General features: G+C 46.4%; 1 protein-coding gene across 2 annotated transcripts in view; it reads left to right on the top strand.

The window, feature by feature from the left end:
- Positions 1-384: 384 nt before the first annotated feature.
- CAPN15 (calpain 15) overlaps positions 385-24,554 on the top strand; it is a 248,044-nt gene continuing 223,874 nt past the window's right edge. Inside the window, exon 1 of one of the 2 annotated variants that reach the window (XM_030211465.1) lies at positions 385-438. The gene's annotated coding sequence lies outside the window, so the exon portion shown is untranslated. The remainder of the gene's footprint in view (positions 439-24,554) is intronic. The other variant, XM_030211463.1, reaches the window with a different exon arrangement.

Genomic DNA, 24,554 nt, shown 5'->3' with positions numbered 1-24,554 from the left:
GCAGCTCAGAAAGCCTGTGTGCAATAGCTACACAATAAAGTTTCATTTAGAGTGGCTAAAACCAATGTAAATGAAAGGTTACAAGCCCTGTTTGTTTGAGCGCACCCCCCCCCCCCCATGGCAGAGAAAGCCAAAGGGGAGGCAGCAGCCAAAACAATCGCCCCTATATCTCTCCATAAACCCAATCCCCACCTTTAAACTTAGCTTTCACGTCTCCAGCAGCGATTCATATAGGTCACCTACAGCCAGCCTCACCCACCCCTTTAAACGTTACATTTCCTCTTTCCTCCATTCGCATCCCGCCCTGCCGGAAATGGGAAGTGACGTCAGAGGGGGCGGGACACTGGAGAAGGAAGGCTGTGTAGGGCTGCCTGCTTTTAGTAGGCAACCTGTATGAATTTGCTGTCGCTGTCGGAGACCTGAAAGCCAAGTTTGAAGGTGGGACGGTGGGATATGGGGGAACTTGAGAATGAGGGAGAGATGCGGCATCGCGGCCCGGGGAGGGGAGGGGAGGGGGAGATGGCGGATCGCGGCCGGGGAGGAAAGGGGTAGACATGCTGGACCGGGGAGCGGGGGAGGGGGGTCCCTGTCCTTGAATGCGTGTGAAGCAGGGTGCTCGGCATGTGAGAGCAGTCAAATGCCTGGGACTTTATATCTTTGGAGTTGGATCTGTGCTGTCCCTCTTGTGTGTGACCGCACCTGGAAAGTTTAGGTTCAGTTGACATGGATCCGTTTTGTTTTTGGCAAAGCCTTCTTTCTTTGCTGGCTTATTCCGCTGTTTTGTAGCTGAAAATCTTACCAGTCTGATTTCCCGTACCAGACAGGTTAACCACCTAACCTGGAGCCACAAGCAGCCAGCCGTGGAGGAGCCTGGTGCACCTGTGGGTGAAACATCTACACTATCCACCTGGCTACTTGAATAGGAATGGGAATAATTTGTTGATGACTTCCTTAAACTCTGTCGTTTGCCATGCACCAGTTGGCTAATTCTTCACTTTAAAAATATGTAAGGTTATAGTAAATGGAAAAAGCTTGTTCTTGTCTGATAACTGTTGAATTAATTTAATTTCACAGTTGGGGGGCTTTGCCCATTGAGCGTCACGGTACCTCTATATGACACTGTTCAGGCTTGCATCAGCTTTGCTTTATAGGCTTGGCACAGCAGAATGGGAGACAAATTTCACAATTGTGGAAATGATGCTTTGTGGGTGACGATTGGGCTTTAAGTAGTTTGTATGTTATTTTTTTATCATTAAGATATTGTGATGTTCAGTGAGTTGTTGGATGGGATGATGAATCAGCTTCTGTTGAATGATGCTGGGAAACGATGAACCCTGTTAACTCAAGATATTGGTCGTGCAGGCTTCTTCCACTCGCTATCCTGTCAATATACATTTGCACTTCTCTGGCACGTTTGCCCTCTTGGGATGTGAGTGGAATGCAGGCACCATATTTAACCTCCTGATCATCTTGCTGAAACTGTCAGAATGCTGCTTGTGGTTTTTACATTGACATTTGTGGAGGAGTAGCCTAGTGGTTAGTGCAGCTGGCTTTGATCCTGGTCAACTGGGTGCAATTATAGTAACTCAGCCAACAACAGTAAAGCACATACACTGGAACTGAACAATCCAATACAACAGTGTTGAAAAAAATCAGCTAACAATTGTGCTTGTCTGAATTGGTGTGCTTTTGCTGCTTGGCACAATTGTTAGCTGATTCTTTCAATGCTCTTGTATTGGATTCAGGGCTGCCGAGAAACTGTGCTTGGCCCGGGGAAGGGCCGCTGCCCCCCCCCCCCCAGGATTGCTGCCGCTGCCACCTCTCCCAGGATTGCTATTACTGCCCCCCCTCACCACAGCGCCAAATACCTTGGCTGCCTGGGAACCCAAGGCTCCACTAGTAGAAGAAGTCTTCCTCCAGCGCTGCTCTTCACTCTGCCACATTGCCTACCCAGCCCTTGCGGCTGCTTTTTCTCTCATGTCATGCTTGGTTTAAAAAACGAGCATATATGACCTGAGGGGAAACACAATTCGGCAGAGTGAAGAACAGCGCTGGAGGAAGACTTCTTCTGGTGGGGCCTGGGGACCCCTGCCAGCCAAACCAGAGGCCCCAGCCCGAAGCCCTGGGTCTGCTCCTTCCCAGCCTCCAAGGGGGGGCCTTGTGCTAGAGTTTTCTCTCTCCTGCGCCTGTTGGGACACGATCACCCTGGTCCTGTCAGGAGCAGGAGAGAAAGAGAGACCCTGGCGCCTGGCCTGGTGGAATTTTGCCCCCCCCCACCACTTTCTCGTTAGCCTTGATTGGATTGTTCAGCTCCAGTGTATGTGCTTTACCGTTGTTGACTGAGTTATTATAATTGACTCCAGAGGAAGGTGCATTGTGTGCTGAAACGCAGACTGCGTTGAGTCCTTTTTTGACTGCTTTCAATAAACCACTGGTTTGGAACTTTATTGGTCTACCCCCTTCTTTTATTTTTATTTCTGTGTTGTGACTGTTGTGTGGGGGTTTCTTCTCTTTTTTTCCTGAACTGGGTTCAATTCCAACTGCAGCTCCTTATGACTCTGGGCAAGTCACTTAACCCTCCATTGCTCCAGGTACAAAATAAGTACCTGTATATAATATGTAAACTGTTTTGATTGTAACCACAGAAAGGTTTCCCTTGTGCACACAGAACTGCTCTGAGCTCTGTGACTTACTGCATACAGACCCCTGTAAAACTTGTAACAGCTTTTACTCATAACTGACGAGCTATATTTGATTTGGTGAACTATAGGTGAAAAGTTGAAATATACCAGCCATTAAAATATTAACTAACCAGAAACCTTCAAAACGCGTTCTTTAAATACTCTAAACTCAGGAAAATAATTACAGATCCGTATATTCTATTTACAATCCTGTGGCTATTTCCGCAAGGAACATGAACAAGTGGGCTTGGGAGGGGGGAGGGTAGAGGATGATGCCCCACCTTTTCATGATGAACTTTTGCACTGTCTTGTAGTTGGTTTATCATTTCCTGTGTCAGATGGATTCATTGAAGTATGTGGACTGAATAGTATAGAAACCATTATTCAGGGCCAAGAAGAGGAAAACTCTGAGAGTATCTCCTGGGATTCTTAAAAGAAAAATCTGCAGTTGCATCCATGGTTTTTATTTTCTTAGTTTAGTATTTAACATTTTGATGACACCCATGTACAGTAAGTACGGTCTTTAATATAGGTCAACTAACTGTGTGAGGCCAGAGCACATGTCAAGCCTAAGAATGGATAAATAAATTTAATGTTCTTTCGTAGGTAGCAATCTGTATTTCAGTGATACCTGCTGTGGTTAGGGAGCGAGGATTTTAGGGGTCTGATCTGGTTTCTGGGATTCCACAGTGCTGTGAGAGTGAAAGTTAAACTGTCGGAGCTTTAGAAAATTCCTTGTGGATTCTTCATGAATCACTTAAGGAAATTGAGTGCGGTAATTGCAAGAACCTCTTTAGCAAGGAGATGGCTCTCTTGACATTTTAATGTTCTTTTATCAATAAGGCAGGTGTCATTCTCTTTCTGTTTACTCTGTGAATTCTGCAGTGGTGAAAGATCACACTGAGGTCTCCCGAATCATGTGCCAAGTAACAGAATAACAGATCCTTTGGGACTGTGGGTATTCTGAAATCTAAGGGTTAAACACCTTGGCAATGATTCAGTGCTGATAATCTAGCTCACACAGTTATGGGATAGCAAACAATGCTAATGTTTGGTGTTTATAAAATCTTTTTCTGAATTGCTAGTTTAGATTTAGTTTACCTGGGTGGAGTTCTGTAGATATTCACTGCCATAAATACACGTGTGACATCATTCTTCTATGGGCCCAAGAAACAAGAAGACAAACTATCTGCAAATTCCAAACTGCAGGAGAAGAGCAGCAGACCAAAACAAGAAATATTTAAAAAGATATGTGCAGAGTATGAATTGGAGAATAATTTTCTTCACTCAACGTGTAATTCAGCTCTGGAATTCGTTGCCAGAAAATGTGGTAAAGGTGATTAGCTTAGCAGAGTTTAAAAAAAAGGTTTGGACAGCTTCCTAAAGGAAAAGTCCATAGACCATTATTAAATTGGACTTGTGATAAACAGCATAAAATGTTTTGTACTTTTTTTTTGGGATCGTGCTAGGTACTTGTGACCTGGATTGGCTACTGTTGGAAATGGGATGCTGGGCTTGATTGACCTTTGGTCTGTCTCAGTATGGCAATACTTATGTACTGCTGAAGCAGGCTATAGGAGAAAAAAATTGCTGCCATCTTTATCATGGTGCACCTTTAATTACAAAGCCAATTAGCTGTTTCATAGTTGGTTGAATAAATTAGAATTTTATAGGGTAAAAATGGTAGAAAAATTATTGCTGGGTAGCCAGAGAAGGAAACATAGGGGATCTTTTACTAATGCACATCAACTTTTTTTACTTATTGCACGTTAACAGAAAAAATGAATGTGTGGTAAGTGCAAAGTCTGTGCAGTAAATGCCCTGCATCTGCCCTTCATTTACTGTACAGGCAAATAGCACATGGCACTGCGTTGGATGCTTGGGTGCAGGGCCTCCATGCTATCAGCCCATGCATGTAATGCAGCCCTGGCACTGTAAAAATGATACCTGCCTTTGCTGTTTTCCCCATTTTCTGCCCCCCAATCCTCCAATCATATGCTCCAAGGCTCCCCCTTGATTCAGTCCTCCCCCAATCCTCTAACCTTCCCACACAATCACAGACCCATCCAATCACCCTTCCTAACACTGCCCAACATCTCCAATTGGCCTTATATGGAAGGACCCCCTCCCCTTTTGTGGTAGTACTGTGACACTACTGCAAGGGGTCATTGGCACCATTTTAGATCCCTGCACAGTCAGTGACCATGTTGATTTCTGGACTACCAGTGCCAACCCCTGGATAGTTCCGGGGAGGGTTGGGTGCTGGTGGGGCTGCGCAGGGCTTCTTTTTGGTTGGGTGGGGTTTGTTGAGGGGATCAGGAGCTGAGCTTAGTCTAAAGTGGAGGGGTGTAGATTGGGGGTGTGAAGAGATCTGACTTGGGGGGGGGGGAGTGGTGGCGTAGAATCAGAAGTGAGGAAGCAGTGATTGGAGGTGTCAGCCTTTATCTGAGGGGGTTTGAAGGTGTAGGGAGAGAGCACCATTACAGCAGTTGCGCTAAAGGACTTGTGGTATCACAGCTGCACTTACGCTTCCTCTTGAGGTGGTGGTAGCTGCAGCAGCTGTACTATCAGCAGTCGTGACAACTAGTGCATGATTCGGACCCAGAGTGCTAGGTGTCATAGGTAGCCACTCTGCCCACCCATATTGCACCCACCTAATGTGGGATTTTTACCATGCTTACTGCTTTTTTAGCACAGGAGACATTAGCATGCGCTGTCTACCCTGTGTTAAAACCTGCTTCACGATGCTTAGTAAAAGGGCCGCATTGTATTTGAGGCATATCTGACGCTGGAGGGCCAGCCACTGCTGTACCTGGTATGGCAGCTTTATTGAGAAGAGAGCAGAAAGTATAATGAGCGGGAGGGGAGAGCAAGAGAGTTTGAAGATGATGCCGGAAAGTGAGACCACATGTGGAGAAGAAACTCATGAAAGAGGAGTCTCATGAGGATACTGGGAGGGCAGCCCCTTAAAGTAAATCTGGACAAATGCAGCTGACATGAAGAATTGGAATAGTAAGGCTAGACCGGAACAGAATCTCGTGTGCTAAGGTCTCAGGAGTGCTTGGCAGATTTATGGTGCTGCCTAAGAAAAGGAACCTGGAAGCCTCTGCTCAAACACTCCTATTACAAGCTGGTTTCTAGTAACAGTGCTAGTTGTGTGCTTCAGTGAGAGCCCCTGAAAGGCCTCCCTCTCCTTAGTGGCAGCTGAGGCCCACTGGTGTTGATTTCTGGTTAGATAAGAGGTAAAGAGTGACACAGAGCTACTTTTCCATGAATGTGGGAACAATATCCTATTATTATTAGATTATTTTATATACTGCCTTTCGATGGTGCAATCAAAGCAATTTACATATTGCATTCAGACGCTTTCTCTGCCCTCAGTGGGCTCACAATATATATTTTTTTGTCTCTGGTGCAATGGAAGTGACTGACTTGCTTCAGGGTAACAAGGGCCCTACAGTGGGAATTGAAGCCAGTTCCCTGGGTTCTCAGCCCCATTAGGCTACTTCTCCTCTACCCTAAATGGTTGATGCTGTGTCTTTAACAAAAGAAGGTATAGCAATTTTGAATTAAACAATTACAAATTCTAATATGCATAGTAACAACAGTATGATGTGTGGAGCTATATAAGGGTGATTACCTGGCTGCAGGTCAGAAGGAACATATTGGTTTAATTCTGGTTTATTTGTTTCTAAAAATTTCTCAGCCTGAAAAGCTTTGGACAGGAGCTGAGAAATCAGGTTGGACTCTTGTGCGTTTTTTTTTTTATAACCTGAAACCATGCAGTAAATCTTAGACAGATTTTAGCAAAGCTAGTTCTGCCTTTAAAATGTTTCTGCTTTTCTAAGTCAATCCCGGTATGGTATTATAGGGTAACCAATAAAGGATTCCACACTCCCCAGTATATGTGTTTACAATAACTAAATATATTAAAGAGAAGGGAGACACAAGGAGAATTCAGTATAGGCTTATCCTTCAGCCGAGCCTGTTTATTAGTGAGTCTAGCCGTAACAACTGCTCACTATCATGCTCTGTACATCATCAGTACTCCTTATTTCGGGAACCCTTCCAATTTTATTATGAAGAAAATTAGCAATAAAATTATTTTGTGAATATCTAAAGAAATGAGAGAGAGTGTGAAAAACTTTAAAGGGAATGCCTACAAGCCCTTGTTGAGGAACTCTGTAATCAGTTCATTCAAAGTACTAAGGATAATGCCAAAAATATATATTTCCAAAATGGCGGGCACCAGTTATATTAAAAAAAAACAACAGACCGAGAAAATAAATTAGCTTAAGTCTCTCTTCCTTATTGTTATCCAGTCTGTGGTGTAATCGTCCAACAGGAATCCCTGTTTCAAAAATTCTTCTTCAGGGACACCTGTGCTGTGTTCTAAACCATTCCTCAGTTTAATGTGACATTACTATTATATGACTTAGAAAAGCAGTAATTGACGGCGTGTCTCTCCCTTGGGATTTTTCCAATTGGTTTAAAATATTTCTAGCACTCAGACATATGATATTGAAAATGCTTCCATGAAACTGCAGTTTTCCAGAAAAGGAATGGGTTCTGAAGTTTTATCTGTTCCTCTACTTATTTTCTTCAAAGTTTTTTTGGACAGCCCAGTTCACAATGCTTTAAAACCTGTACTGGTGGGAAATAATTATATTGCAAAAGGCAAATAGTGAAATGGAGATGGTGTGGAAGAGCTGAATCATTTATCTGCTGCTTTCTTTTACTAATCCCAATAGAGAAACACACACATGCACACTCTTTGCTGGCGCCAGTGTCACACACACTCCCACCCTGTGTTCCACATCCTGTCTAAATTCTGACAGGGAATTTGTACAAGCTAAACTTTTTATTTGTTATCTACTACTTTCGATTTTCACATATGCAACTTTCCTCTCACTGTGAAAGGGAAATTCCTAGCTAGTAAGAGGAAAGTACTTATCTAACAGACAGCAGGCTTTATTTGACTTAAGAACATAAGCGTTGTCATACTGGGACAGACCAAAGGCCCATCAAGCCTAGTATCCTGTTTCCAACAGTGGCCTATGCAGGTGTTGGCAAGATCCCAGAACAGTAAAACAGATTTTATGCTGCTTATCCTAGAAATAAGCAGTGGATTTTCCCAAGCCCATCTTAATAATGGTTTGTGGACTTTTCTTTGAGGAAATTATCCAAACCTTTTTAAAACCCTGCTAAGCTAACTGCTTTTACCACATTCTCTGGCAGTGAATTCCAGAGTTTAATTACATATTGAGTGAAGAAATGTTTTCTTCAGTTTGTTTTAAATTTACTACGTAGTAGCTTCATTGTATGCTCCCTAGGCCTACTACTAGTTCCACTCCACTTAGTATTTTATAGACCTCTATCATGTCTGTCCTCAGCCTTCTCTTCTGTAAGCTGAAGAGCCCTAGCTGCTTTAGCCTTTCCCCATAGGAAGTCATCCCATCCCCTTTATCATTTTTGTCACCCTTCTCTGTACCTTTTCTAATTCTGCTTTATCTTTTCTAATTCTGCTATATCTTTTTTGAGATTTGGTGATCAGAATTGCACACAGTATTCAAGGTGTGGTCACACCATGGATTGATACAAAGGCATTATAACATTCTCATTTTTGTTTCCTAGTAATGCCTAACATTTTATTTTTGTTCTTAGCTGCTGCTGCACACTGAGCAGAGGGGTCGAAACGTACCATCAGTGATGACACCTAGATCCTTGTCCCGGGCGGTGTGGAACCTTGTATCACATAGCTCTAGTTCGGGTTCCTCTTTCCCACATTCATCACTTTGTACTTGCTCACATTAAACATCATCTGCTGTATCTGTGTGCCTCACCCACCTCAGCTTCAATAAAGCTGAGGTGGGTGAGAGGATATGATAAGACTGAGGGAGATACGATAGAATTCTATAAAAGAATGAGTGGAGTGGAACGGGTAGACGTGAATCACCTGTTTCCTCTTTCCAAAAATACTAGGACTAGGGTGCATGTGATGAAGCTACAAAGTAGTAAATTTAAAATGAATCGGAGAACATTTTTCTTCACTCAACGTGTAATTAAACTCTGGAATTCGTTGCCAGAGAATGTGGTAAAGGTGGTTAGCTTAGCGGGGTTTAAAAAAGGTTTGGCCAGCTTCCTAAAAGAAAAGTCCATAGATCATTATTAAAATGGACTTGTGGAAAATCCACTGCTTATTTCTAGGATAAGCAGGTATTGTACTTTTTTGGGATCTTACCAGGTATTTATGATCTGGATTGGCCACTGTTGGAAACAGGATTCTGGCCTTGATGGACCTTTGGTCTGTCCCAGTGTGGCAATACTTGTGCACTTATATGTTCTGTGCTATCATGCCAGAGGTGTTGCTTCCATGAATTACAGTAATTTATGGAAATTGTTGAACTGAACCCTTGCTAAAATTATTTTATCTAACACATGACCATTATATATTCTGCTTATGCTGTCTTTGAATGACATTTGGTTAAAAGTCTGTAAAGCTAACATTTTGGGCATAATTCCCTGAGCTTTTTTCTTCATAGAGCGTGGGAGAATAGCTTTAGTAAATCAGGCCCTTAAAGTGGCTGTGTCAGGCAGTTTTTGTTTGACTTTAACTGTCCAAGTGTCCTTTTGATGCAATTAGTCACTATTATAGCCACTCACTTGAGCCTTTGACTGTGTGATTTAAAAATTGCCGTACTGGGTCAGAGCAAAAAGTCCATGAAATCAAGTATCTTGTTCAACAGTGGCCAATTCAGGTTACAAGGACCTGGCAGGACCCCAAAATGTAGCAAGATTCCATGCTGCTTATTGCCAAGTCTGCTTTGTTAATAATGGTTTATGGACTTTTCCTCCAGGAACTTGTCCAAATCTTTTATAAACTTAGCCATACAACTGCTTTTGTCACATTTTCCAACAATGAATTCCAGAGCTTAATAATGTGTTCAGTAAATGTGCTACCTAATAACTTAATTCTGTGCCCCCCTAGTCTTTGTACTTTTTGAAAGAATAAATATTCATGTTTTCCCATCCTACTTCACTCGTTATTTTATAGACCTCTACCCTCTCTCCCCTTGGCTGTCTCTTCTTGTCTCTTCTCCAAGCTGAAAAGCCTAACCTCTTTAGCCTTCCCTCATAGGGAAGTCATTCCATCCCCCTTAGAAAAGACACTGAGAAGGTTGACCAAAATTGTTAATTCAGCTACATCTTTTTGAGATTCAGTGACCAGAATTGAACACAGTACTCAAGGTGTGGTTACAACATGGAGGGATTAAAGAGGCATTTTGATATCCTCCATTTTGTTTTCAATTCCTTTCCTAATACCTTTGATATTAGAAATTTAGCACCTTATTTTCCTTTTATTTTATGTTATTTTTATTTAATATCCTTCTATCACAAGCTAGTGGCTCTAGAGTAGATGGCAGAGGAGAGGTGCAGGTATTGAATTCACATAGCGCTTCATCTGCTTTTGGTGACATAAGCTATATGAGGCTTCAGTCCTGTCAATACTGTGAATGTGTGACAGCGAAAATAATGCATTTCTGTTGATGCAATTCAGAGGATGCAAAGTTGGCTGCTTTGCTTTTCAATTCCTCGGTTATGGAACAGGAGGTAGGAAGGAAGTAAAATAGTGCTGGGCTTTGCTTGCGCAGTGGTGGAACATGGATTTGGAAACATCACTCACTCCAGTGAATTGGACACTCAGGGCCGGCCTTAGCAATTGTGGGGCCCTGTGCGTACAAGATTGGTGGGCCCCCGGATTAAGGTTTCAAATGAACCACCACTACGGGCTAGCGCCTGGCCCTCTTTCTAAACCTCTCCCCCCACAGTAGCAAATCTCCTGGACCGGATGGTATTCATCCCAGAGTACTGATAGAATTGAAAAATGAACTTGTGGAGCTATTGTTAGTAATATGTAATTTATCTTTAAAATCGAGCACATTTTGTCCATTAGATTGTAAGCAGGGACTGTCCTTCTTTGTTAAACTGTACAGCGCTGCGTACCCCTAGTAGTGCTTTAGAAGTGTTAAGTAGTAGTAGTAGTAGTGGTACCGGAAGCATATTCAGAAGCCTGGATTAATGAGTCAAAGTCAACATGGATTTCCATATCATCATGCTGATCAATCCATAGACTGGTGGGTTGTGTCCATCTACCAGCAGGTGGAGATAGAGAGCAAACTTTTGCCTCCCTATATGTGGTCATGTGCTGCCGGAAACTCCTCAGTATGTTCTCTATCTCAGCAGGTGGTGGTCACACACAGCAGCAGCTCTGGCTAGGCCTCCAAGCCTAATTTTTAGGTTTTATTGAGTGCCTGGGGTTGAGGGCTCTTCTTGAGCAAGTGCAAACCTGGTGGCGCCAGGTCCCTCCTTTTCTCCCCCCTCCCGCTGGCTCCGTTAAAAAAAAAAAAAAATTTTTTTGAACGTCCTTAAAGGCGTTTATTTCGACGTTTATTTAAACGTTTATTGCAGCTACTCACTGGGACACCAGGTCGTTACAGCTCGGAGCGGAAAGCAGGTAATTTTTACCTTTTATAGCGGGCAGGGGGTTCCCCGATTGGTCTCCACGTGGCCTATGTCGTCGGAGGGCGAGGGCGAGGGCGCAAAGAGTCGCTCCCCGGATCGCGTGTGCGCTTCTAGAGGGGATGCGGGGGTCTTAAAGTCTGATCGCCCTTGTTGGGTGACAGTTTCGTGACCGATGAGTGTCCCGGTCCTTCCTCCGGTGTGGCGGTTTTTCCCGCCATAAACGCCCATCCCCCGCGGCTCGCCTCCGCCATATTGGCCGGCCACGCGGCTCGGACGGCTTCTTCTTGGGCCGCCCTTGAGGTGGGAGACATTGATGCCATGAACGCCCTTAATTTGAGCGACGGCACAAAAGCGGCTAAAGTTAAGCGCCGTTCTTCCCGCGCGGCTCCTTCGCGGAGTGTCGCGCTGGACGCCATCTTGGATGCGCAGCATGTCTCTCCCCCGCTCTTGCGAGCGCCGGTTGAGGGTGCGTCTAGGGCTGTAGCCCAGGCTGCGGAAGTGCACAGTCTGGGGGGTTTCTCCCCCGAGTTTGTTTTGCTGCTGCATCAGGCCTTCCTTATGCAAACGCTGCCCCTGCTCCCTCGTCTGGTAAAGAGGTTGAGGCCCCCGGAGGTAAACGCCCTCGGGTTGATTCTCAGGCCTTGGAGGACTTTGTCTCCTCCGATATAGATGAGGGCAGCGTATCTGAGTTCTCCCAACGGTCCTTTGCGGATTCCTTGGAGGAGACGGATCCCCGCTCGGATGGAGCGGATAACCCCTCTGCAGCGCGGCTCTTTAGCTCAGAGGATTTGCCCAACCTGTTAATGCAGGCCATGGGCATTTTGAAGATTTCCTCTCCGGAGGACGTCTCTCCCTCAGCCCCTGTTGGCTCTGCCATTATGCTGGGGACGAAGCGCCCGCATAGAACCTTCCACGTGCATGAGGCCATGCACACCTTAATTTCGGCTCAATGGGATGTCCCGGAAGCGAGCCTTAAAGTGGCTAGGGCTATGTCCCGCCTCTATCCTTTGCCTGAAAGTGAACGTGAGGCCTATCTGTGGCCTACCGTGGTTTCTTTAATCACTGCGGTGACTAAGAAAACGGCGTTGCCGGTGGAAGGTGGCACGGCCCTAAAGGACGCCCAAGACAGAAGATTGGAGGCGGCCTTAAGGTCGTCCTTTGAGGCGGCTGCTTTAAGTTTGCAGGCCTCAGTTTGCGGCTCCTATGTGGCCAGGGCGTGCCTGACTATGGTGCAGCGGGCTTCCCCCTCGGATCATTCCTTGAGGGCTGATTGGCCGGCCCTGGAATCGGGCTTAGCCTATTTGGCAGACTTGCTGTATGATGTCTTGAGGGCCTCAGCTAAAGGCATGGCTCAGACAATCTCTGCGCGGCGGTGGCTTTGGCTGAAGCATAGGTCTGCTGACCACGCCTCTAAATCCCGCCTGGCTAGATTGCCTTTTAAAGGCAAGCTGCTCTTTTTGGGGTCGAGCTGGACAAAATCGTGACCGATTTCGGCACGTCTAAGGGCAAGAAGTTACCAGAGGTCAGGGCTGGGGCTAGTGCTCGCCCGGTACCTCCAGAGGACGGTTTCAGGAAGACCGTCGGTACCGCCCGGGCAGGTCGGGCTCCTCTGCCCCCTCTTCCTTCAAGAGGAACTTCTCCCCCAAGCAGCATTCCTTTCGCAGAGACCGCCGTCCCGGAGGTGTTCCCTCCGGTCCTCCCCTAGGGTCTTGTACCCAATGACGGAGCCTTGGTCCACGCCCCAGTGCAGATTGGAGGACGGCTGTCCTCGTTTCTGGACGAGTGGACCACAATAACTTCAGACGCTTGGGTGCTGGAAGTCATCAGAGACGGCTACAAGCTAGAGTTCTGCCGACCCTTAAGAGACGGGTTTGTACTCTCTCCCTGCAAGTCTCCGGTCAAAGCTGTGGCAGTGCAGCAGACCTTGGACAATCTGATCCGCCTGGGTGCGGTCGTTCCGGTGCCAGAAAATCAGCTTGGCAAGGGACGTTACTCCATTTACTTTGTGGTACCAAAGAAAGGAGGTTCTGTACGGCCTATCCTCGACCTCAAAGGGGTCAATCAGGCACTTTCGCATGGAGACCCTCCGCTCTGTTATAGCGGCAGTGAAGGCAGGAGAGTTCCTGGCATCCTTGGACATCAAGGAAGTGGACTTGCATATTCCCATCTGGCCTCCTCATCAACGCTTTCTGCGTTTTGCAGTACTGGGCCGACACTTCCAGTTCAGAGCCCTCCCGTTCGGGTTGGCTACTGCTCCGCGGACCTTCTCCAAAGTAATGGTGGTCTTCGCGGCCTTCCTGAGGAAGGAAGGAGTACAAGTCCATCCTTATCTGGACGACTGGTTGATCCGAGCCCCCTCTTATGCAGAGTGCGGCAAAGCTGTGAACCGGGTGGTTGCTCTTTTGAGCTCCCTGGGGTGGATCATCAACTGGGAGAAAAGCCAGCTGCGCCCAACTCAGTCCCTGGAGTATCTGGGAGTTCGATTTGACACCCAAGTGGGCAGAGTGTTCCTGCCAGACAATCGGATTGTCAAGCTTCAGGCTCAGATGGACCAGTTCCTAGTAGCCTCTCCTCTTCGGGCTTGGGACTATGTGCAGCTGTTGGGCTCTATGACGGCCACGATGGATGTAGTGCCCTGGGCCAGGGCTCATATGAGACCACTACAACACTCTCTGCTGCAGCGCTGGACTCCGATGTCGGAGGATTATGCTGTGCGCCTTCCCTTGGACCCAGCAGTGCGCAAGGCGCTGAGCTGGTGGACGCAGACAGACAAGTTGTCTGCAGGAATGCCTCTGGTGACCCCGGAGTGGATTGTCGTCACGACGGATGCCTCTTTGTCGGGCTGGGGAGCCCACTGCTTGGGAAGGACAGCGCAGGGGCTCTGGTCTCCTGCAGAGGCAAAGTGGTCTATCAACCTCTTGGAACTCAGAGCCATTCGGTTGGCGCTTTTGGAGTTCATCCCGGTACTGGCGTTGAAGCCTGTACGGGTCCTGTCGGACAATGCCACGGCTGTGGCCTATGTCAACCGCCATGGAGGTACCAAGAGCGCCCCTCTAGCCAAGGAGGCCATGAATCTATGCCAGTGGGTGGAAGCGAACCTGGAACAGCTGTCAACGGCCCACATTGCCGGAGTCATGAATGTCAAGGCGGACTTTCTCAGTCGCCATACCTTGGAGCCCGGAGAGTGGCAGCTATCTGCTCAGGCGTTCTTGGACATCACGAAGCGCTGGGGCCAGCAGAGCCTAGATCTGATGGCGTCATCGGCCAATTGCCAACTGCCGCGCTTTTTCAGCAGAGGACGGGACCCTCGATCCCTGGGAGAGATGCTCTTCTCCAACAGTGGCCGACACAAGAGATTCTCTATGTGTTCCCGCCCTGGCCCATGTTGGGCAGGGTGCTAGACCGGGTGGCAAAGCATCCGGGCCGGATAATCCTGGTGGGTCCGGATTGGCCCAGACGTCCCTGGTATGCGGACTTGATCAGGCTCTCAGTGGATGAACCTCTGCGACTGCCAGTGGAGCAGGGCCTGTTACATCAGGGTCCCGTGGTGATGGAGGATCCCTCCCCCTTTGGTCTTACGGCCTGGCTATTGAGCGGCAGAGTCTGAGGAAGAAGGGCTTCTCAGGCAAGGTCATCGCCACTCTGCTGAGAGCGAGGTAGCGCTCTACTTCTACTGCTTACGCCAGGGTTGGCGTACCTTTGCAGCGTGGTGTGAAGCAGGTTCACTTTCTCCATTTACTGCTCCAATTTCTTCAGTGCTGGCGTTCCTGCAAGAAGGTCTGGAGAAAGGCCTGTCGCTCAGTTCCCTTAAAGTCCAGGTAGCGGCTCTGGCTTGCTTCAGGGGCTGCCTGAAGGGTGCTTCCCTGGCTTCGCAGCCAGATGTGGTGCGCTTTCTCAAGGGAGTTAATCACCTGCGCCCTCCTCTGCACTCAGTGGTGCCTGCGTGGAATCTCAACCTGGTACTAAGAGCCTTGCAGAAGCCGCCTTTTGAACCCTTGTCGAGGGCATCTCTGAAAGACCTGACGTTGAAAGCAGTCTTTTTGGTGGCTATCACTTCAGCCAGAAGAGTTTCCGAGCTCCAGGCACTCTCATGTCGAGAGCCTTTTCTGCAGTTCACTGAGGCAGGAGTGACTATTCGCACAGTGCCTTCCTTCCTGCCCAAGATTGTTTCTCGCTTCCATGTGAATCAGCAGCTTTGTCTCCCTTCCTTTCGTAGGGAGGACTACCCAGAGGAATACTCTGCTCTCAAATATCTGGATGTGAGACGTGTCATCATCAGATACTTGGAAGTGACCAATGATTTCCGGAAATCGGATCATCTGTTTGTCCTGTTTGCAGGTCCTCGTAAGGGTCTGCAGGCTGCTAAGCCTACAGTGGCAAGATGGGTCAAGGAAGCCATTGCAGCGGCTTATATGGCCGCGGGGAAGGTGCCGCCTATCCAGCTGAAGGCTCACTCCACTAGAGCTCAGGCGGCCTCGATGGCAGAGGCCGGGTCCGTCTCCTTGGCAGAGATATGCAAGGCGGCAACTTGGGCATCGGCCCATACATTCTTCAAGCATTACCGCTTGACTGTGGCTGCTCGGGCGGAGGCCCGGTTTGGAGCTTCAGTGTTGAGGTCAGGGATTTCAATGTCCCGCCCTGGGTGAGTACTGCTTCGGTACATCCCACCAGTCTATGGATTGATCAGCATGATGATATGGAAGGTAAAATTATGTATCATACCTGATAATTTTCTTTCCATTAATCATAGTTGATCAATCCATAGCCCCTCCCAGATATCTGTACTGTTTATATTCTGGTTGAATTTTAGGTTCAAGTTTAGTCTTCAGTTACTTCAGGAGGACTTCGTGTTCAAGTTTTTTCACTTGGATTCTTCAAGAGTTGAGACGAGTTTGTGTTACAGTGAGCTGCTGCATTCCTCTCCCCTCCGTTTTACGGGGCTGGATTGAGACTTAAATTCTGCCGGCACTCCCTCCCGCTTCGTGCGGCTGTAGGGCAGCTTTGTACCCCTCCCGCTTCGGCGGTGTTAGGGTCAGTCAGCTCCTCCCGCGGTTGCGGTTGCAGGATAAGCCAGATCCCCCCGCATCGGCGGGGTGGTGTCCCTCCCCCGCTCCGCGGGGATGAGCTGGACGGATTCCCCTCCCCCACTTGTGTGGGGATGAGCTGGGTTAATTCCCCTCCCCCGTTTCGGCGGTGGTGAGCTGGGCAGAGTGTCCCTTTGTGGGTGTAATTCTCTAAATGCTGAGTCCTGCGGATGGAGCTTTGATATCGACATACTGAGGAGTTTCCGGCAGCACATGACCACATATAGGGAGGCAAAAGTTTGCTCTCTATCTCCACCTGCTGGTAGATGGACACAACCCACCAGTCTATGGATTGATCAGCTATGATTAATGGAAAGAAAATTATCAGGTATGATACATAATTTTACCTTAGTGAAGGGAAATCTTGCCTCACCAATCTCTTACATTAGATTTAGTAGAATTAGAAAAGGTACAGAGAAGGGCGACGAAAATGATAAAGAGTGGCCTAGTGGTTAGGGTGGTGGACTTTGGTCCTGGGGAACTGAGGAACTGAGTTTGATTCCCACTTCAGGCACAGGCAGCGCCTTGTGAGTCTGGGCAAGTCACTTAATCGTCCATTGCCCCATGTAAGCCGCATTGAGCCTGCCATGAGTGGGAAAGCGTGGGGTACAAAAGTAACAAAAAAATAAATAAATAAAGGGGATGGGAAGATTTCCCTATGAGGAAAGGCTGAAATGGCTAGGGCTCTTCAGCTTGGAGAAAAGATGGCTGAGGGGAGATATAATAGATGTCTATAAAATACTGAGTGGAGTGGAATGGGTAGACGTGAATTGCTTGTTTTTCAAAATAATACTAGAACTAGGGGGCACGCTACAAAGTAGTAAATTTAAAACAAATCAGAGAAAGTTTCTCTTCACTCAACATGTAATTAAACTCTGGAATTCGTTGCAAGAGAATGTAGTAAAAGTAGTTAGCTTATTGGGGTTTAAAAAAGGTTTGGATGGCTTCCTAAAGGAAAAGTCCATAGACCATTATTAAAATGGACGGGGAAAATCCATTGCTTATTTCTAGGATAAGCAGCATAAAATTTATTGTACTTTTTTGGGATCTTGCCAGGTGCTTCTGACCTGGATTGGCCACTGTTAGAAACAGGATGCTGGGCTTGATGGACCTTCGGTCTGACCTGGTATGGCAATACTTATGTACTTATCTTCCCTTCTCCTTGCCAGCCCCTCCCCCCCCACTTTGTATCTTAAATGGTGTCTTTCCCCGAGCCTACAGCTTGCCGGTGGCATCAGCGATTCACTTGCGATGCTAGGAGCCTGTCCCGAAACCTTCCCCATGTGGCATCCTGTTTCTGCAGGGGCGAGATGCCGTAGAAGGAAGGTTCTGGAATTGGCCCCCAGCACTGCTGCTGCCCATAGTGAGCTGTAGACTCAGGGTGAGACACTCTTTAAGGTAAAACTTGGGCCTTCAGAGAGAGGGAGAGATGCCGGAACGTGGGGGGGGGGGGGGGGAGGGAGGGGTTCAGAGAGAGGGGTAAATTCTGGATCATGGGAGGAGGGGTGGGCTTGAGGGCGGGAGGTTGAGAAATTAAGGTGCTGACTCGGTTAAGCAGAGGGCCCTGCACGGTTGCCCCTGCTCAAAGCCAGCCCTATAGACACTACTTTCAGCTAGTTGTGATGTTGCTGCAGGCTCATACTGAGGATTAAAGGCTCTTTGGTCCTTATTTATTACCCTGAGATGGCTGATAACTGGAAAGAAGACCTCCCCTACTTTATATGCTTTTCTCTCTGAAAAGGGATGGGATTTGATATACCGCCTTTCTGTGGTTACAATCAAAATGGTTTACGTATTATATATGGGTACTTATTTTGTACCTGAGGCAATGGAGGTTAAGTGACTTGGATAGAGGCATAAGGAGCTGCAGTGGGAGTGAAACCCAGTTCTCCTGGTTCTCAGGCTGCTGCACTAACCATTAGGCTACTCCTCTGGTTTATACCAGTTCCCTGTGGCAATGAGGGCTGGAGCTCTGCCTGGTGTGACATTAAGTGTCAGCCCAGCAGTGATAAATTGTTGTGTAAGACTTGCTTATTTATTTCTGGTTTATCCTTTGCCACCCTCAGGAGAGAGATTCATTGAACCTCATTTTAACCCTTTTTCCATGTGAGCAGTTTTACTACGGCTCAAAAGATTTCTTGAAATATTGAGCCACTTGCCATTTCTGTTCTGTTTAATCCTTTGTAATTTGATCTCACATTTTTACATTTTGTTATGCCTTTACAATCATTTGGAACCACATAAGTGCACCTTTGGTTATGGCTTCACTATGTTTTAAAGAACCTCATCCAGGTTGGTCTCCTTTGAGCTGTTTGCACTGTATTTATATAGCCAGTGTATCGTGCTGCTCTTTCATCTGTTTATGCTGTATTCATATTCTGGCTATATTGAGGTGTTGCCCAAATGTGCCTCTCTGGCCATTCTTTCTGTTTCATTTTGTGTCTGCATTGGGGCATTGCTGCTTTCTTCTAAGGTATCTCTGCAGCCGTTTGTCCTGTGTTCCGGAGTGTTGCCTTTTCCTCCCCAGGCATTGTCTTCAGCTGTTCTTGCTGTGTTTGTATTTAATGTGTATTGGTGTGATGCCTACATGCCACTTGAACTGAGCAGGAGCACAGCAAGCTCCTGACTGACATGAATTTGTAGCAGAGGGGGCAGCTGAGTAGGAGGAATTGTCAGAAATGTTAAGCAATAAATATCTCCCCAAAACTGACATAAAAATCAGAATGTATAAAGGGCCTCTTAATGATCATGTTGCTGTTAACTGTCAGCTGAATTGTCTTGACATGTTTTTTGTTGGTACTGCTGCTTGAATCTTGTGATGCCAGTTTGCTTGTTATATATCCTTTCTACTTATTTGTCCTTATAGAAGCTAAGAATATGGCTCATTATCCACACTTGACATTTACAAGGGATATAATACTTGAAATTCATCCTTTCAAATCAAGACCTTGTTTTATTGGAAAAGAAATTCTACTTCCAGCATGTCTAGCTACTGAAGCTTTTAGCTGGTGAAAATCCCTCCCCCCTTCTCTCTCACGTACAGTAGAGAATGACACGGGGACAAAGTTTGTCCCTGCCTCCATCCCCATCCCCATGGGTTCTGTCCTCATCTGCAGAAACCTCAAACAATTATGATTTTATATTTAAATCTTTTTATTAAAGTATAAAAAGGAACAATATGCTGTGCACCTATTGTGTATAAATTACAAATAGAAAACAATAATAACAGCGAGCAGCTATAATAACACTCCTCACCACAACCCTCTACCCTTCCAACCCCAACAATAGCTGATTTCTACTACCACAAGGAATCCTAATCCACCCTGTTAAATTGTTCAGGGGTACAAAATACAACCTGTTCTGTATGCCCTAGAGGGGAGAAATATGTCCTGTGAAGCACCGTTATGATTTTTAATCTGTGGATGAATAAGAAGTCATCAACAATCTCAGGAATCAGTCTGGCTCTCCTATCTTCCACAGTCCTTCCTGCAATAGAAGATGTCTTCTTAGAAGTTGTGCTGGTAGCAGGATGTACAGGATCCCCCATGCAAATTTTGCTAGTTGTGGTCGGCATGTTTGCTTGTTTTTCCAAAAAATCAAAATATCGTTGTCTGCATCACTCAAACATAAATAGCAGTCCAGTTCATTAACAGGCTTCAAAGTAGAAAATGACACAGGGACAAAGTTTGTCCCCATCCCCGCGGGATCTATCCCAGTCCCCATCCCCGTGGTTACTGCAGGTCCCTGTGTCATTCTCTAACGTACACAGAGGCATACTCTCTCAGTTTCACACACATACCACCTATTTCCACTCTCCTCTTGCCAGTTCTCACCCTCCCTGCACTGAGCTACTTAGGACCCGACTTGGAGTTTGAACTAGAGAGCTGCACGGCTTCCGTCCCCGCGGGAATCCCGCGGAACCCGCGGGATTCCCGCGGGGACGGAGGCAGTTCCTGCGGGGTTCCCGCGGGGATGGAACCAGTTCTGCGGGGTTCCCGCGGGGACGGAGGCAGTTCCTGCGGGGTTCCCGCGGGGATGGAACCAGTTCTGTGGGCTTCCCGTGGAAGTGTAAGCTGCATCTGCACCAGCCTCTCATCTACCGAATACCAATTTATTTGAGTGCTGTCTCTTCCTCCTCTTCTTCCTTGCTTTAACAGCATAAATGTGGAAAGTCTTCCATTAAGGAGGTGGTAGAGTCACAAATGATGACGGAATTCAAAAAGGCGTGGGATGAACACAGAGGATCTCTAATTAGAAAATGGAAGTTATATAAAAGCTAACCTTAAATGGCTGCATGTGTGTGGATATGTCAAGTGACACTTAGATGGCGACTCTGGCTGTGATGAACTAGAGCTGATACCTGGCAGACTTGTATGGTCTGTGTCTCATACATGGCAATCTGGTGTAGGATGGGCTGGAAAGGGCTTAGACAGCTACTTCAGTGGCTGGAACATAAGGACAATGCTGGACAGACTTTTACGGTCTGTGTCCCACAAATGAGAACATGAATAGGCTGGAGTGGGCTTCGATGGCAACTCCAGCAGTTGGAACATAAGGATGGGGCCAGATAGACTCCTGTGGTCTTTGTTCCAGAAACACGAAAGAAAGACCATAATCAAGTATATAATATCACACTCGTTGATTTAATGATGAATTGATCATGAGTGTGACTATTGGGCAGAGTGGATGGACCGTTCAGGTCTATTTGCTGTCACTTACTATGTTACTGTTAATCCTCTTTGCTCCCAGGCTGGTGCACAGACCTCAGCTCTGACACAGGCACGAGAATCAGATGTCACCTGACCTACTGGCGCGTGCATGTGGCGTGAATGGACTCATCCTCAGCACACACTGCCAGTGAATCAGAGACAAATCTTACATGTGCGCACCAGAGTGTTCCAAGTTCCAACTTCTATTCCTTCCTTGCCTACAGTGCTGTGGCTCAAATCCAGAAAGGGAGCTGACTGGAACTTTCTTTTATGTACTATTAAATTCTTACGGGGATGGGTGGGGATGGGTTAAATTCTTGCGGGGACGGGTTGGAATGGTTTTAATTTTTGCGGGGATGGGTGGGGACGGGTAAGATTCCAGCGGGGATGGGTGGGGACGGGTAAGATTCCAGCAGGGACGGGCGGGGATGGGTAGGATTTCTGTCCCCGTGCAACTCTCTAGTTTGAACAGTGCGGGTTACTGCACTATAAGCTCTTGTGATAAATGAGGTGCCAAGTACCCATTATCTACAGTACGCTGTGGAATTTTAAATGTTTAAAATAGATGGAATGCTCTCTAGGAGTTTGCAAAGAATCATTCATATTTTCTTAAGAGGTTACAAGTGAAATATTTCTAACCACTAGAAAATACACATGAAGACGAGTAGCTTGACCAGCAAGGCTCTTCCAAAAACACCAGGAAGACGGATATATGGTTGAAAAAACTTTATTCTTGTAATAACCAAAACTTTTATTTTTGCAGTACCCAACATGGTACAGTGTTTTTGGCTAAGTGCCTGCCTCAGGGGTTTATAATAAACAAAATATTAAATATAAAACGTCTTCCTGGTGTTTTTGGAAGAGCCTTGCTGGTCTTCACGTGTATCTTCATACGTAGTGGACCTCTGTCCTCTGCTTCTGCGACCTTCCTAATCACTAGAAAAGTAATCACTGTTAAGTTTCTTTTTATTTTTTAACAATTAATTTTTATTAGACGTTTGAAAGAGATGACAAAGCATTACCATTTCAAACAATATACATCATTAAGCCCAGAATCAAACAGATCATAATCTTCGAATTACAACACTAAGTACCCCAAACCAACCCCCTCCCCCCTACAGCATTACTTTAGATTCAAAACATTCTGGGCTTCCCTTGGAGAGCTCATCTCTTCCTGGACAACATAATAAACCCCTAAGCCCCCTCCTCCCCCTAGGCCCACTTATTGGGTGCTCAGTAACCGATCCAAATGCACCCACTCTTCAGCAGTAGGGTCGAACCGCCCCAATCGGCGATCCGTCACTTTTTCCAACTCTACCACCAGCTTTAATTTCAAGAGCCAACTGGCTAGTGTGGGTCCACTGTCCTGCTTCCAGTGAGCAGCTACAACAGTCTTTGCCGCTGGTAAACAAAGTCGTTTGAGGCAACACTGCCGTTTCAAACCTCTACGATTACCCCATCCAAGCACCATTTAGGATCGCAAGGAAACAATGAATCCAAAGTTGTAGACTTGCTTTGTGTAATCTCTCTTAAGTTTCTATACTTCAGAGAGGTTCAGACTTTCCAGTTTCTTGCACACTTAATATCCTTAATAAATGTTAGATTTACCATCCTATCAGTAGATGTATCCCCAGTCTTGAATTCTTGCTGTAGAACAGGGGTTCTCCACCCACTCCTCAGGACACACCCTGCCAGTCAGGCTCTCAGAATACCCACATGAATATGCATGAGATAAATTTGCATGCACTGCCTCCATTGTATGCAAATCTATCTCGTGCAAATGCATTGTGGATATGTTAAAAGCCAGACTGGTTTGCTGTGTCTATGGGGCCCACAACCTGCCTCTTCAGATCATCTTTGAAGGGGAAACACCTCAGCTTCCGCTTTCTTTTTGTGGTGAAGGGTGCAGAAGGTGAGTGTAAGAATCAGCCAACACATCCACAGGAGCGTATGGTTATGCACAAGGTGGAAGCATCTGCTCACTGGATGTTGTCTGTATTAAGTTCTGGAGAAAACAATGGAATAATAAAAAGTGAATTTTATTCCTGAAAACCTCTGTCAAAATTGCTGTTGTTTAGTCTGAGGGCAGACTTGTCATGCTAAGAATATTTTTTCAAGATTTCTGAAAAAAACAAAACAAAACTCTTCTTCCATTATTTTTATCACAGAGGTTGAAAATTACTCCCCCCCCCCCTTTTTACAAGCCATGCGGTGATGCCGACACAGTTCATTCACTTTGAATGGACTGTGTTGGCGTTACCGCACCGGAAGCCGCTATTGTGGCTTAGTAAAAGGAGATGTTAGTTAGATGTTTCTATGCTGTTATTGGAGGCAGTTGCTAGTACTTCCATGACAGAATGTCTTGCAGTATTCGTCGTTCAGGTATTACACAGCCTTATGCCTGGTCTGTTATTGGAATGCACTACCTTAGGAGATAGGTTTAGAGGCAAACATGCTTTCTTTTAGGAAATACAAGTAAAGATGTTCCTCTTTGTAGCAGCATTTAGTGCTTCTTAGTGAACATTTCCTCTTTGCTTGTTTTATTGATTCATATGTATGAATTTTATGTGGTTCCGCCCCACCCCCGGCATTATATAAGACAGTCAGATTAGAGAATTCATAGATAGAAAAATAAATTATATTCAAACAAGAAGTGTCTCAAGACAGTGGTTCTCAATCAGGAGCTGTGGATACATGGATAGATTGTGTAGTGACAGGAGAGGAACGTATGAGACAGCTGTTGCCATCTCCTGTTCACCCACGTGCTGAAGCAGAGAGGAGTCAGGAACAAATAGTCCTCTATCTCCCTCCTGCCTAGTGGTGGAGAGAGAAGCTGTGGACAAATGAGACCATATGCATCTGCCTGCCTACCCAGCAAAGCAGCTGGAAGCCAGAACTGAGCCGAGGTATCTGTTTTTTCCCATCAAGCTACTACTACTACTATTAAACATTTCTATAGCGCTACTAGACTTACGCAGCGCTATACAAATTAACATGAAAAGACAGTCCCTGCTCAACAGAGCTTACAATCTAAATTGGACAGACGAACAGACAGCTAGGGGTGGGGAAATTGCAGTGGTAGGGGTGATAAGTGAAGGTGTTGAGTAAGAGAGTCATGGTTAGGAGTCGAAAGCAGTAGCAAAGAGGTGGGCTTTAAGCCTAGACTTGAAGACAGCCAGAGACTGAGCCTGACGTACTGGCTCAGGGAGTCTATTCCAGGCATAGGGAGCAGCGAGATAGAAGGAACGGAGCCGGGAGTTAGCAGTGGGGGAGAAGGGGGATGACAGGAGACATTTACCCAGCGAACGGAGTTCACGGGGAGGAGTGTAGGGAGAGATGAGAGCGGAAAGGTACTGAGGAGCTGTGGAGTGGATGCACTTGTAGGTCAAAAGGAGAAGTTTGAACCGTATGCGGACGCGGATAGGGAGCCAGTGAAGCGACTTGAGGAGAGGGCTAACGTGAGTATAGCGACTCTGGCGGAATATAAGCTACTAAGTAAAGAGGAGCTACCTGCCCTTATTACTGCTGTATGAGAAAGGAGGAGATGTTCTCTGTTT

Source organism: Microcaecilia unicolor, chromosome 8, assembly GCF_901765095.1.
Source record: "Microcaecilia unicolor chromosome 8, aMicUni1.1, whole genome shotgun sequence".
In the NCBI taxonomy this organism is placed as follows: domain Eukaryota; kingdom Metazoa; phylum Chordata; class Amphibia; order Gymnophiona; family Siphonopidae; genus Microcaecilia; species Microcaecilia unicolor.
The sequence above is the reverse complement of the archived record's forward strand: the minus strand, read 5'-3'. Positions and strand labels throughout refer to the sequence as shown.